Here is a 15172-nt window from a genome sequence, read left to right on the forward strand (position 1 = left end):
TTTATCACAGCAACAGGGTGAAACTAGAAGAGGAGTGATCGCTCCCTTTTGTCTTCCCGGTTGGAAGCTTGGCCCTTTCCTTGCCATTCAGTTAAAATTCTATGGAACATGAGACAGTCATCAAAGACATCATGAGTGATGGACTACTCACCTTACTCATCCTGAATAAACTGGAGTGAAGGACAGGACCGTACAGGAAGGCAACTAACTGCTCTCATCTCTCTCTCTCTCTCTCTCTCTCTCTCTCTCTCTCTCTCTCTCTCTCTCTCTCTCTCCCAGGAAAAGCAGGAACACAGCCCTGGCCAGGCCAGCAAGCCCCGCCACAGCATCTGTTCGTGGCATCCTATTCGTCTTGGAACCCAGTGAGTCCACCATGTGATTGATGGCGTTCCACTCGGTAGGAAACCGAACAAGCAATGATCTGTCATTCACCATAAAGCAATGCTATTTCCTCTGTTCCCATTCCCTGGGACACAGCTCTGGCCGTTTGCTGTATGCATCCATTTACAGTTTATCCAAAGACTAATGACGCCGTGTTTAAGAGGTGAGGTGGGGCTTTGTTTTCGTGTTCTACTAGCTGAGGATTACATTGCTGATTGATCGTACGTGGTTGTCTGAGGCAGAAACATTTTGAATTGATACCTGGATTTGGAGTACAATCAACTCCCTCACAATTGCCTCTTGGTGTTGAATAGATCAAGGAGCCGCAGCTTTCTAATAGGGCCTCCAGGAGAGTCTGACAATCCCGGTCAGAAGCAAGTGGTGTGTTTGGGTGGATGGGAGGCAAATAGATCACACAAACAGCTGGCTTGAGGCTTCCAGGAGCCTGAGGACATGGTCTGGGACTGCACTATTCCAAATAGCTGAAACTGGCAGGCACAGTGGAGACGAGCAATTGTCTTCTTAAGGAGGAAGAGGGACCTAATCTGTAACATCACCAGTTTCTTTGGTGTAAATAATACCTGACCTGGCTGATTTTATCCTACTATTGGGATGTAGCTGAGCGCAGATTCACAAAGAGGGTCACTGCATCAGCTCTCATTAAACAGCACTCAATACATCACAGAACAATTAAATATATATATATGTGTATGTATGTATAATGAGTGATAGTATATAGTGAATGATAGATTGTTTACTATACTCATCCTAATAAACTGGAATGAAAGACAGCACTGTGTGTGTGTGTGTGTGTGTGTGTGTGTGTGTGTGTGTGTGTGTGTGTGTGTGTATTAGATGTCATATCATCTGGGTTTTTTTCTGATGAGTAAACTGAGGCAGAGTGAACATGAATGTGTTATCTAGCCCACTAGGCTGTGAAGTAGAGTTACTTTTGCCAAAGGCACTTCATTTCTATTGTCCAAGGCACAGAACCAGCATGTGAAGGTCCCTTCTTATTGGCCAGGCTCTGCTTGACTCGTAGGCTCACACTCTTTTAGCCTGTCAAGCTACTGTTATGATAGATGGGCTCCCAAGGATGTTTGCCTTGTCTAGATTCAGCTGTGTAAACCTTAGCCCAGATCTTCCTCCCACTTAGCTTGGTGGAGACATTCAGGTATGACTCCTAACTCTGCCAAAGTTCTCTCAGCTCCAAGAACTTTAAAGGAAAAGGGCCTAGGCTTTCAGGATGACTCTTGCCTGAAGGCTGAGGAAGATCCCCAGTGACCCCCTAGGAGACTAACAGTCCAAGAAGCTAGTTCAACAACCAATGTGGCTGCAAGGCTCTCCCACTTCCTGTGTGGGTGTATTTTCCTCCTTCTAATCTTCGTCGCGAGTTCATTTATCCCTAAGATGATTCTGAAGCGATGCTGACGGGGGTGAGAGGAGGCGAGCGGAGCAGGCGCCTGATGGTGACCTGCCCCAGCGTTCTGTCTGACAGGCTGTGGTGTGGTGCAAAACAGCGGGGCATTAATGGCTATTAACATCCACAGAGGAAGGGATGACAGACCAGTGACATAATTACCATTTAGTCATCATATTAACCGGCCTCCAGCTCCATCCAGAAGCACGCCATAGTCTCCTGAGACGGGAGAATGGTGAGGACACAGGGGTGGATCAGAGGTCCCTTCCCTTGCTATAACAGGAATCAGGCCAGACTCAGGCTGCTGAGGCTCCAGGCTTCATGGGGCCCATGGCTTTTGGAGTACAGAGGAAAGCAGCTTTTGGGTTCAGTCAGGATGGTGGCAGTGGTCAAGGACAGCCATGCCAGACTGTTCTCCCAGAGCCCGGGCTGCATGGAGCAGACGGACAGGGGTGGCCTGCCATCTCCGGCTTCTGAGAAGGGAAATGGGTGTTCTGGGCTGCTCAGGAGACCAAGTGGCTTTCTGAGATCGCCGAGAAAGGATGTGAGCCCAGCACCCTTTTTGGCATACACACTCTGCCATTCTGGGGCACGCTGCCCAGGTCCACCTGGGGAGAACAGAGAAGCTTGGCTTCTGAGGCTTCTGTATCTGGACAGGGATGTGTTATGAATGCTACCCCCACACACACACACACACACACACACACACACACACACACACGCACAGACACACACACACACACACACACACACACACACACACCAATACCAGCCTGACTGGCAGCCTGGGCAAAGAGGAGCCCATTCTAAACATTCCCCGGAGTCCAGAATGGAACTCATTACATCAAACCTGCCGGTAGCCAGCAGCTCTGCTTTGTGAGCTGTGAAACAAATGTTTATCCACCACTCAGTGCGGTTCAAAGCTATTTAAGGAGCTCAGGGTGTTGAGCTGCAGGCAAGAGCTGTGTGTGCAAGGCCAGCGCTGGCACCGAGCAAGGCAGGCAGATCCGGGCTCTGGAGCCTGCAGCCTGCCTGGTCCGGGACTCAGCCAAAAGCAGGACAATGACTGAGGGACTGAATTCTTCCTCACAGTTACAGTCTTACATTTCTTCTCCAGCTTTTCCCTTTCCTCCTCCTATTCCTCCTTCTCCTACCTTTTCTCTTGCGCCCCTTTCTTCCCTCTTTTCCTTAAGATTTCTTTTTTTTTCTTTCCTTTTTTTTTTTTTGCCTCCCTTTCCTTCTTCCTCCATTTCTCCCTTCCTTTCTGCTTTTCTCACTTCCTCTTTTATTCTTCCTTTCTCTTTCTTTGGAGGCCCCTGCTTCCAAAATTACACTTTGATAATGCGCCATCATTTCTGTTTCCTTCATGAAACCCACAAAATGGATAAATGACATCTTTGTCTACCTAGATGCAAGTCTTTATGATGAGGTCACTGTTAAAATAAATTGAGTGAATGTGTCAAAAAAAAAAAAAAAAGAAAGAAAAGAAAGAGTAGAAGAGTCAAGCCAGACTAATATACAGGATTTACAATCTGAGGCAAACACAGCACAGTGTGACCCCCATGGTCAGGAGCTAGGCACACCTGTGACAGAGCCTGTGGGCTCTTCTGGAATGACGCTTGGTGGCGTCTATCATTCTCTGGCTGTGCCGCTGCCTTCAGAGCTCAGAGTGCAGTGCTGTGAGGATCATGGGCTAACCTGACGCCACACCCATAGTTGTCCTAATTTACCTGAGGGGAACTGCTCAGCTTAGCCTTTGCTTTGAGACAAGGTGAGAAGTTTCAGTAAGACTACCTTGAGCTAGGTGTGGTGGCACACACCTTTAATCCCAGCACTCAGGAGGCAGAGGCAGGTAAATCGCTGTGAGTTCGAGGCCAGCCTGGTCCACAAAGTGAGTCCAGGATAGCCAAGGCTACACAGAGAAACCTTGTCTCAAAAAAAACAAAAGCAAAACAAAACCAAACAAACAAAGAAACAAACAAACTACCTCAAATGGTCTAAGGAAACAGAATGGGGCGGTGGCATCCCCTGGCAGGGACTTGACATTACAGTTCTCAAGCACTGATTCCTGTTACGATGTCACAAATATTGTGACTACCTGCTGTGGCATAGCCACCCACCTGAAACAGCTGCTCTCAGTGACAATCAGAACAGATTATGTGCACAGGTCTGGGTATTGTCTGGGATCCATGAAGCAGCTTGGAATGGGAGGCTTTCTCCTAGCTGTGAGCAAGGTGGTGCTGGACTCGAATCTTGCTGAACCTCTATGGGGAAAACACAAATAGCCAGGGCTTTGTGGCGTCTGTTCTCTTACGGTCTCTCTGTGTGGCAGCAGCAGTTTCCTGCAAGGCAGCTGAAACCTCCCAGAGCAAGCATCCCAGGGGAGAAGAGCAGGAAGGAAGCCTTTCCTAACTAGCCTTGGAAACCACTGAGCATCCTACTGGCTGCATTCTAATACTCTGAGGTTATGGCAAGTCCGTAAAGGACTTTCGGCAGGAGAGACTTGGCTTCTGCACGTGTGTGCGTGCATACGTGTGTGCACAGATGTGTGTGTGTGTGTGTGTGTGTGTGTGTGTGTGTGTGTGTACAGGTGCTTCATACCAGTAGATGCATGTGTGTAGAGCAGCCACAGGTCAGTGTTGTGCATCTTCCTCAGTCACCTTTCAGTGTGTCTTCTTGAGGCAGGGTACCTCAGTGAACCGAGAGACGGCCACGTCAGTTAGACTAGCTGGCCCACAGCCACCAACGATGCTTCTGGCTCTACTTCCACAGCACTGAGGTGATGGGTGTGTGCCACCACACCTAGGTTTGTGAGGGTTTTGTTTTGTTTTGTTTTTTAATATGATATGGACGGAACTCAGGTCCTCATGCTTATTAAATGACAAATACTTCATCAATTGAGCCATTCCAAGCCCCTGCCTTTTGATGGGATGAATCCAAAGAGGGGTTTCAGTCTCCAAATAGTGTTGTTTCTAAGGCTCAGGCCATGATGCTGCCTGGTGGAGAACCTGTGTGGTGGTTAAGCCCAGACACAACAGCCACACTCGGATCTCACCTTCCCTGTCCACAGTGACAGATTACTTAATACTCTGAGTCTCCGTGTCTGTATTTCTCAAATGGCGACATAAGATGAAGAAGGGGTTAAGCCAACAAGCAGGAAGCACCGAAACAGGCTGTCACATGTGGACATCTGTAACTGTTAGAAATCATTACCCTGCCCATTCCACAGGTGGGACACAGACAAGAACGACCAGCCTGTGGCACAGTTACGACTCGAACACAGTTCCCTTAGATTCCAAAGCAAATTCCTCCCTCTGTTCCTGAGGGCAGCACATCTTTTCCAGTACACAAACCCACTCCCAACTTTAAAGTCTCTGTAAGGATATGAATTTGGCAGTCAGGAGCTTAGGGCTTGGGTGGACAGTCCCACTCAGGAGCCGAGCTCTGGACTTGTGACCCACCTCATTCTTCACCATGTAAGCACAGCTGGGAAGGCCGTGGAGCAGGAAAGCTAAGCTCCTCATTGGACTACCTTGTACCCTTCTGACCCTTGGGTGTTGAAAAAGAAGAGATGTAAGAAGAATGAGGGCACTTGGTAAGAGAGAGAGCACTCTGTGACATTTTTTGCACAAAGGAAACAACACTAGAAGTGAAAAAAAAAAAAGCAAGGCGAGAGCTTTGGAGATCATGAGTCTTGGCTTCTGCCCATGTAGAATTTCATGTGGATGATTTCAGAGCCCAAGAACCCAAGGGTGAAAGACTTGATGAGCCACTGTGTCCTGAGCACGTGTCAATCAGGGACCTAGTCCTGTGGGAGATGAGGGAGTGGCCTTGGTCTATTGTTCCATGGCAACCCTGATTAAGCTGGGGGGTGTGATTGCCGTGGCCCCCACATGGAAACAGCGTGATATGGCATGGCTGGCTATGCTTCCTTCAGACTCCCAGTGTGCCTTCTAGTCAGGCACATTAGGGACTATATAGTGAACGCAAGTGCCGTGGACTGGCGAACGGGCTCTCACAGAATCCTCGCCTGATGCCCACCCATGCAGAGCTTCAGATCTACACCTCTCACCCACTAGACCATGCTATAAGGCACACAGAAGCCCCAGGTCTACACACGCAGACCCTAGAACCAAGGACTGCTTAGATCCCCACGGCTCCAGCCCAAAGACAAACTGTCCTCTTTGGCTCTTAGAACACACAGTTTCTCTAAGAATCTGCCACTGAGCAGCCTCCAGCCTTGCATGACCTCCAGCACCAAGCTCCTGGGTATGCTGCTTATATGTAAACATTTCTTCTTGATCCCTTGTGGTATCCTGGCTTTTCTGCATCTTCAATGCCTCCCTTTCATCCTCTGCTGTTGTCTCCCCATCATAGGCGTGTGAGTCCCTCCCCAATGTCCCTGAAAGAGGGGATGCCACTCTTCAAAGAAGGAGCAAAGGAGGTAAGATGAAGGTCTCTGGAGTCTGAGCAAACATCAAATCTGAAGGATGCTCTGCCCTCCATTCTTAATCCTAAGGGGACAAACTGCAAACACCCCAAATTATCCACCATAGCCACTTAGAGGGCAGCAACAGAGATGGGATGGATGCCTCCAGTTCCTCATCCCACAGCTGAGGAAGGCTGAGGGCTGGGTTCCTGGATCCACATCCTCCAGGAGCTGTACTTGCTCTAACACTGAGCTCAGGCTTGGGCATAAGGAGAAGAGTAGAGTCTGGTCTGGATTCAAGAGTTGAATCAATCCAGGATGGTACACACACACAGAGCCCAGGGTTACAGCATCCCATGCAGAGAGCCAGGTCACACACCACTGGACCATTCATATCATGCTGATTGTGTGAGCTAAACAGGATGTCTGAGCTAGAGTTTTTGTTGCTAAGATAAAACACCATGACCAAAAGCAATGTGGGGAAGAAAAAGTTTATTTCAGCTTACAGCTTGTTGTCCTTCATCCAGAGAGGTCAGGGAAGGAATCCAGGGACAGGGACTAGTGCAGAAGGCCATGGAGGGATGCTGCTTCCCACGGCTTGCTCCTTGTGGCTTTCTTATAGGACCCAGGACCACCAGCCCAGGTGTGGCACTCTGCTTTTCGGTTAAGGAAATCCAGACAGGTCTCATGGAGTTCTCTGTGAAGTCCCCCCCTCTTCTTCCCCCCCATCTGAGCATTTTCTGGTTCTGTGTATCCCCCATTAACTTCATACATCCATCCCTAGCTCTTTGTGGTGCCTGGGGATCTGCTGGACACTGGCTGATGCAAGAAGGGTTATTTACGTGAATACAGATGCTCCAGCTTCCCTGGATGAAGGACTACAGGCTGTCAGCTGGAATAAACCCTTCCTTCCCCAAGCTGCTTTTGGCCATGGTGTCTTTTTTTTTTTTTTAAAGATTTATTTATTTATTTTATGTATGCGTGCTCTATCTGCATGTTCACCTGCACATTAGAAAAGGGCATCAGATCACATTATAGATGGCTGTGAGCCACCATGTGGTTGCTGGGAATTGAACTCAGGACCTTTGGAAGAGCAGTCAGTGCTCTTAACCCCTGAGCCATCTCTCCAGCCCCATGCTGTCTTGTCATAGCAAAAAATAAAAATCAAAACCAGAAAAACACCACCACTACCAACAAGAAGAACAACAAAAAAGCCAAAACAAACAACTCCAGCTAAGCCAGTCTGTTTAGCTCACACAATAAGAACCATTCGGCACTCCCTTTTTCACTACTGTGCAAATACACATGGCATCACTGAACACGGCCTTGAAAATGGCTCAGTGGTAAATCTTCTGTTGTGTATACTGTGTCATATTTTAAACAAGAAATAGACTTTTTTCTGGTTTTTACATGTTCACTGAGGGGACAGAGAGATGTGGCTAAGTGAGTAACACGCGTGCTACAGAAGCACAGGGATCATGGTGTGGCTCTCCAGGACCCACGTAAATGACAAGTGGCCTTCAGGCCTCGCCTGTCATCCCAGCACATGGGGAGGCAGAGCCAGGGGCTCCACCACAGCAAGCTGGGTAGCTAGACTAACCGAGTCAATGGGATCCAAATTCCAGTGAAAGACCCTGCCATGATATATAAAATGCAAGGGACAGAGGGAGACAGCTAATGTCAACCTCGGCCTTCACACACATATGCACACACACTCACACACACACACACACACACACACACACACACACACACACATACACACACACCTGTATACGCATGTGCACCACATGTGAACATGTGTCCACATTACACGTGCATATACACATGCGAAGAAATAATATATATTTTTTAAGTTTCACAGTGACAAGGGCCTACTGCCACACATCTGTAATCCTAGATAGTCAGGTAATTAATGTAGGAGGTCTCAGGATAAAGGCCAACAGAAAAATAGAAAAGGAGGAGCGCTTGAATGCTTGCCTAGGTGCCAATGGCCTTAGTTTGAATCTCAGGTGCCACCAAACAAGTCCCTTTTTGCCTTTATTGCAAAGCCTTGTATAAGAACCCAATAAAGTGCTGGGTATGGTGGCACTCACCCTTAATCCCAGCACTTGGGAGGCAGAGGTAGGTGGATCACTGTGAGTTCAAGGCCAGCCTGATCTAGGAAGCGAGTCTAGGACAGCCAAGGCTACACAGGGAAACCCTGTTTCCAAAAACCAAAACCAAAAACCAAAAAACAAACAACAAGAAAAGAACTCAATAAAGCATTGTTAAAAAAAAAAAAAGAAAAGAAAGAAAGAAAGAAAGAAAGAAAGAAAAGAAAATACACTGGGGCTAGAGAGATGACTCAGTGGTTAAGAGCACTGACTGCTCTTCCAGAGATCCTGAATTCAATTCCCAGCAACCACATGGTGGCTCAACCCATCTATATAATATGATCTGATGCCCTCTTCTGGCCTGCAGGGGTACAAGCAGGTAGAGCACTATATACATAATAAATAAATAAATCTTTTTTTAAAATTAAAAAAAAAACAACACACCAACAAGTGGCACCAAATGTGAGGCACGGTTTCTAATGCTGTAGAGGAGACAGCAGGGTACAAAGAACGAATACAGTGTTTTGGGATGTCAGCAAAAGGTTTATTGTAGCTTTTGGTTCTAGTTTCTCTCCAGCTTTGCTACCAGAAAGGGATGGGGTGCTCTGAGGAAGAAGGCTGCTGCTGCTCCCCGCTGTTGCTCCCAGTTGTTGTTGCTGCAGTTTGATGAGAAATTGGAGGTATCCTGACTATGAAGATTGAACTTGCCCCAGGGGACGCGATGACAACAACCCTGATTAGCAGGAAGTAGTCTAAAGAGAGACCCACTCCCCCCCTGTCCCCTCTAACCTTCTTTCTCTCCCACCACGTGTTGGGGAGTTGGAAAGGATAAAGGTTGGAAGGGAGGTAGAGATATAAGAACTGGATAAAGAAGTGTAAGAAAAATATGCCACCAGCTATGGACATTTCTGTATATATACCAAACCGAACCTGGAAGTAAGTCCTTACTCCCGAATGGTAAGTGATAGGAATCAATCTATGTTAAAATAAAGTTGAGGGCTGGAGATGTAGCTCAGTGGCAGAGCATATTCCTACCATGCACAAGGCCCTGGGTTCAAGCCCCAGCATCACAAAAAGTCTGTCAGGGGGAATATAGGTGGTTGTTTATGATGTTTTATCAACTCTAAATTCTTCATATTTTCTGGAATGAACACATCTTATTTTGACAAGAAAAAAAAATCAGTTTAGAGGAAGAATATAAGCACAGTGGGGTAGGGAGGAGGGCTGGGAAATGTGCCGTGGACATGGCTTGAACATTGCACTCACCAATTCGTGAGGCGTAGACAGAATCAAAGGAGTTAAAAATTCCAGCACGAGCCGGGTGCCGTGGTGCTCACCTGCAACCCCAGCACTCAGGGAAGCAGAGGCAGGCAGAGCTCTGTGAGTTCGAGGCCAGCCTGGTCCACAAAGTGAGTCCAGGAAAGCCAAGACTACACAGAGAACCCCTGTCTAGAAACAAACAAACGAAACAAAATATTCCAGCACAAAGTGGAGAGGGGCTCCCAAGGCCTCAACCCCTGCTCAAGAGCTATTGTCAGCGAATGGCTGCAAAACTATTGTGTCTTTCTCTTGCAGGGTGGCTTCTGGTGTGTTGCCCACATCCAAGTGGGTGACCCCACACCTGTACTCAGAAGGGTAACACCGAGGTCTCAGCGGATTACTTAAAAAGAGGACATAAATTTGGGGGAAGGACAGATGTGTTTGTTGGGGAGTACCTAGGGGAGTTGGAGGGAAGAAGTGGATGTCAGGAATGATCAAGCTGTATTGTACACATATATGAAATTTAAAACTTTAAAATAGTCATAGTATTGAGAAATTTTAAAATATAAATATGGTTTCACACAACTAGTGTTTGAGCTTGCTAGAGTCTAAATATTTACATAACCCCCAAATTCTTATGTCAAACCTAATCATTTTGATAGTTAGGAAGCTTAGTGTCCTTATAAAAAGGACTCCAGAGCTTGGGTGTGGTCCAACTGTAGAGCATTAGAGCATGTACTTAGACACATGAGGCCCTTGTTTTGATCCCCAGAACCCAAACGGGGAGGACCCAGAGCTGGCTCTGAATCCCAGAGTGTTCAGAGCAGCTAAAGCCATGCACAGGCTGTGAGCTGGAAGAGTGATTGAGGTAGAGTAAGAGGCTGGACACAGGGGAGACAGGATCAGCTGCACACAGAGGGAAAGAGTCCTCAGGCGGGCAGGCAGATGGAGTGGGGCTCATTGCCAAGGTCTGATTAAAACTAGGAAGCAGGCATAGGAGTGGCCTCAAGCCCAGGAGACACGGGCTGCTGGAGTTCCTGCTAAGCCAGGGTGGACTTTCTTCCTGGACATGGGAATAAAACAACCTGTGACCTTAGAGAGGAAGGCACAGGCCTTCCTTTCTCCCACCTTCTACCTGTACCAAAAAAGTGCCAGGCATCTGAGCCCCTGCTGCTTAAAGGTCCTCTCTAACCCCTGGCTACAGGTGGTAGAACGGCATCCTGGGAGGGGCTGGTGCCCTTTGGGATAACTGGGTCTCATTAGGACCCTGATGTAGAACCCAGACAGTTCCAGGCCAGAGTCAAACGCCTTCTGCTCTCAGAGTTCAGATACACATAAGGGTAGGTCTCCAACCTGAACATCTACTGAGGCTTGGCACCAGCACAGGGGTGGGGGTGAGGTGTCAAGAAATACATGGGGTTCCAAAATAAGAGAAGAGTTGAGAGTGTGGGAGGCCTATGGGAGGGACTTTGCTGGTTCAACACCTTGCCTAGCCACCTAGAGTGACATTAATGACCTTACAAAAGGTATAAAGAGTCCCATGACACAGTGGGGACAGTGGCCAACTTTATTAGCTGCATGCTGGTACAAAGGTCATGGCACCTCTGCTCTTCGTTACTGGGTGTGTGTGTGGGGGGGGGGCCTTCTTAGATTATCATGAGGATAGAATAAGCTATCCAATGTAATGTCTGGTACCTAGGAGGCATTCAAGTAAATATAAGCAGATGCCCTTTCTCGTTCGTGCCTCCGGCTACACTCTTCTTCCATTTTCTGATGAAACAGAGGCCTGTGAGAAGAGTTGCTGGCATGCAAGTGCTTGGAAAGATACGCAATGAAAATTTCCCTTAATTGTGAAATAGTTAGGGCCAGTGGGGATGGCCCAAGCAAGGCCCCCACATGTTCCATCCCTAATTGAGAGAGACAGAGGGCTTTTTGGAGAAAGAAAAGGCTGTGGAGGCAGGAGGATGGATAGGACCTCACAGAGTACCATTTCTTCTCTGCTCTGTTCAAAGTGACATTGTCCCCTCTCCCCTCCCCAACCCTGGTCCCATCGTATAGGGAGCTTTATTCTACACACCCTGGACTGGCCCTCAGAGGGTTGACCTTGTCACCTCCCCTCCTCTAGGCTAGTAATGTACAATAAATAAACACCAGGCTCCCGAAACTGTCTTTTTAAAGTTTAAAACAACGCAGCACAGACCTCTTCACCTACCTGGAGCCTGAGTGCTCACCCCTTCCTACTCCCGCTGCTGTCTTCAGTGAACATTACAATTCCTCTCTCAGGGATGCTGTAGAGGCAGGATGGCAGGGCTGGCAATATAATAACAGACAGCAGGACCCTTGGGCAGGAGCTTCTGATAGCCTGTGTACCAAGAAAGGCTTGCAGAGAGAGCGGGAGATGTAGGCATCTTTCCACCAGACATAGCCACGCTAATTGCCACCAGGGAGAAGGGCAGAGTTCATGCAGGTAACAGGTGGGTCTTGTATTAATGAAGACCGGCTTGTTAGCCCAGAACTGCCTGCAGAGGTAAAGGAGAGCAGGAGGGAGGATGGGGGCAGCTGGCCTCCATGCTGGACTCTACCAAGTCAGATGAGCTGGCTTTGTCACCTCCCTGGCCCACCCCCAAACACTACTCAGCTAAGAGAGTGGTGGCAATTCTTGATCATTGAAGGATGCTTTATTCACTTAGCAGGACATCCCTGGCCTTGCTTCTAGTCAGAAGAAAAATCAGTTAGGGGACAGAAGGAACAGTGATGGGGCAAAGGGGAAAAGAACAGCACAAGAGAGAGACCATGTACATGCCGTGGGAGGAGAGATTTGGGACAAGAGAGCCGGTACAGTTGCACATGCAATTCAACAACAAGGCTTTATTAATTGTGTATTATCTGTCTGGCACTGTGCCGGGCACCGGGGACACGGTGAAGAATAAGTATGGTCCCTGCCCTAAATTGGCAAGGGAGACTACCATGAAAACAGACAATTGCTAGGCAGTGTTAGGACGCAGCAACGGCTTGTACTGTGTCCCGGGAGCCAAGAAGAGGGAGACAGGCAGAGAAGGAGTGGGGAGTCTGAGTCACACAGAGAACTGAGGATAATTTGGTAGACGAACCGGAGTGCATCCAGTGCTGTGACTTGGATAAGATGTGCACCCCACAGGAGCTTGAATCCCGGGAGCTTGGTTGCTAACTGATGGGCTTAGGGGCACTGACTGAATCTTGAAGGTTCTGACGTAATCAATGGTGGCGTGATTGAGAAATGGTGGAGAGGATGGGGAGGGGCCTATTTGGAAGCTTTATCTCATCTTGCTTGTTTCCAGGATGCTCCTTTCTCCTATCTGCAATCACAGGACCGACCAACCCCCCCCCCCCCCCCCGCCTGCGATGCGCTGCTGTGGCCGTGATGTTCTTCCCAAGTTCACGGGGCAGACCAACCACAAACTGAACCCTTTGAGAACAGGAGCCAAGACGAGCCATTTCCCCCCTTTGGACCCTTCCTGCTAGGTGCTTGGTTACAGGGATGTGAGGGTAACTCATAGATCTTGTGGGAAGTGCCGGGGCAGCGGAAAGCTGAAGAGAAGACATTCCCCAAACAGATATCCAAAGCGACAATGGTGCACGGAACATTCCAGATGGGTGGGGCAGCCCCCCAGAGGAGGAGAAGACACAAAAGACAATGCTGCAGACAGCTGCTGTGAGCTAGGCATGAAGAACATCATGACGTCGCCCTAAAGACCGGGTCTTTGCTGGGGGACAGCGGCAGTTCCTGGGCAGAGGTATATAGGGTTGCTTGTCTGTTGTGGAATCGTGCTTTCTGTCTCCTGGGACCTCCTAACCAAAGAAGCAGCCAATGAGGCTTATAGTAAATTGCTCACCTTTCTTCAACAGACTCCAGATGCCTTCCTCCATCTTTCCCTCTCAATGGTACTTCTTCTCCTCAAGAGCAGAAAAACCAGGCCAGGGGTGTGGCTCAGTGGTAGAGCACGCATTTAGCATACATGAAGCCTTAAGGTCAGTATTCCGTAACCCCAAAAGGAGGAGCGAGAAGAGAGAAAGAAGAAAAATTATCTGAGGTTCGACATGACACAGAAAGCATAGAAACACAGAAAGATCTGAGGGCTGCCAAGGGAGCTCGGGGCCCCTGCAGTGGCCTGGCTGCCACATTGTCCTTCTCCCTGCCCATAGACCAGGCGGAGCTGATGAGAATCGCTTGTCTTTGAGGAGTTTGCAACAATAACAGAACATGGCTATTAGTTTCCCGTGAGATAACCAAACCTCAGAGCAGTTACGGAGCGACCTCATCACACAGCTACCGAGAAACACAGTTGGAGTTTGAAGCCAGGTCTAGTTGATGCAGCAGCCCACGTTCTGTTTGCCGTTTACTTACCCGAACGCTGAGAGTTAAAGGAGAGAGACTGGGGCTGGGAGCCCGGGTAGACACAGAATGTCAGAATTGAGCTGGTGCCAAAGACCTGGATCTCCGTTAATCCCACCCTCTGATTTATTAGTTAGAAACAAGGGGATGGAAGGGGACGAGAGCTGGTCTTAGTTTTGTGTTGTGATGGTTTTTTTTTTTTTTTTAATCTTCCGAGATGTCCCAAAATGTTTACTTTGTAAATTTGTTCAGCGGGAGATAGGTAAACAAGCATTCCAAGTGTGAACAGCCTCATCCAGCCAGAACGCTTGGCAGGTTTGCAGAGGTAGATGCAAAACACTGCAAACAGCCTCAGCCCAGGGAGGCCTCCCAGAGCAGGGAAGCAAGTAGAGAGCCTCAGAATGAAGGATCTCAGCCCTGGGAAGGCCATGGGAGGGTTAAGAGAGGAGGGGCCCATGTCAGGCTGCTCAGCCATCCCCCCACCCCTGGGGTCCAACCCCACAGGAAGGCAAAGTTCTGTGGATCCCAGCACACCCATTTTAAGCTTCACAGCGTGCCATGGAATGCGAACTCCATGGGTCAGCCTTTTACATGGCAGCCCTGCCAGTATCCTGCAGGGCTTGGCGGCAAAGCATTAACTGGGTCCTGCCTCCATCAAATGTATCATCGTAGGGGTCAAGATGCTGCACGGGTAGCTACAAGCAGAAAATCCTAGACCTGGTGAGAGAGCACTGTGCTCTGCCCCCAATAGCCCAGTGGGAAATTTAGGGCCTAGTGAGTACCTCATCGCAGGAAGACAGCTGATGAGCATCTGCGGTGAGCAGGGTACTTACTGAGAGCACAGATTCCGGAGTCATGATGGTGCGTATCAGAATTCTGCCTCCACCATTTGCCTGTTAAACGTCTCTAATCTGAAGTTTTAAAAAGGAAAATCTAAAATATAAATATAAAAACACAAAAGACTCCGAGTCACGGAGAACATCCCACACTTTTCTTCATGTGACAGGTCATAGCCAATAACGCATGTGCAGGGTGGCGGAGATGGCTCAGTGGTTAAGGTGTCTGCTGCAAAGATGTGAGGGTTATACTTTAGATGCCTGGAATCTATGTAAATGCTAGGTGGGCAGAGTGGTCCACGTGTAGTTCTAGTGCCTGAGAGACAGAGACAGGGCATCCCAGAGCTAGCCAGAATAACCATATTGACCAGCTCTGGG

At 48.5% G+C, this 15172-nt stretch overlaps 1 long non-coding RNA gene across 2 annotated transcripts; it reads left to right on the top strand.

Moving 5' to 3' along the window:
• Positions 1–285: 285 nt before the first annotated feature.
• Positions 286–13449, top strand: LOC311597361. Of its 2 annotated transcripts, XR_014779200.1 has the most exons (4): positions 286–544; positions 6179–6245; positions 8893–9283; positions 12904–13449. It is a non-coding gene; the product is annotated as an uncharacterized lncRNA (long non-coding RNA). The 2 variants fall into 2 exon arrangements; XR_014779201.1 differs by lacking the exon at positions 12904–13449 and having other exon boundaries at positions 8893–9305.
• Positions 13450–15172: the final 1723 nt, after the last annotated feature.

This window comes from Acomys minous, assembly GCF_964271855.1.
Source record: "Acomys minous genome assembly, chromosome: 5".
In the NCBI taxonomy this organism is placed as follows: Eukaryota; Metazoa; Chordata; class Mammalia; order Rodentia; family Muridae; genus Acomys; species Acomys minous.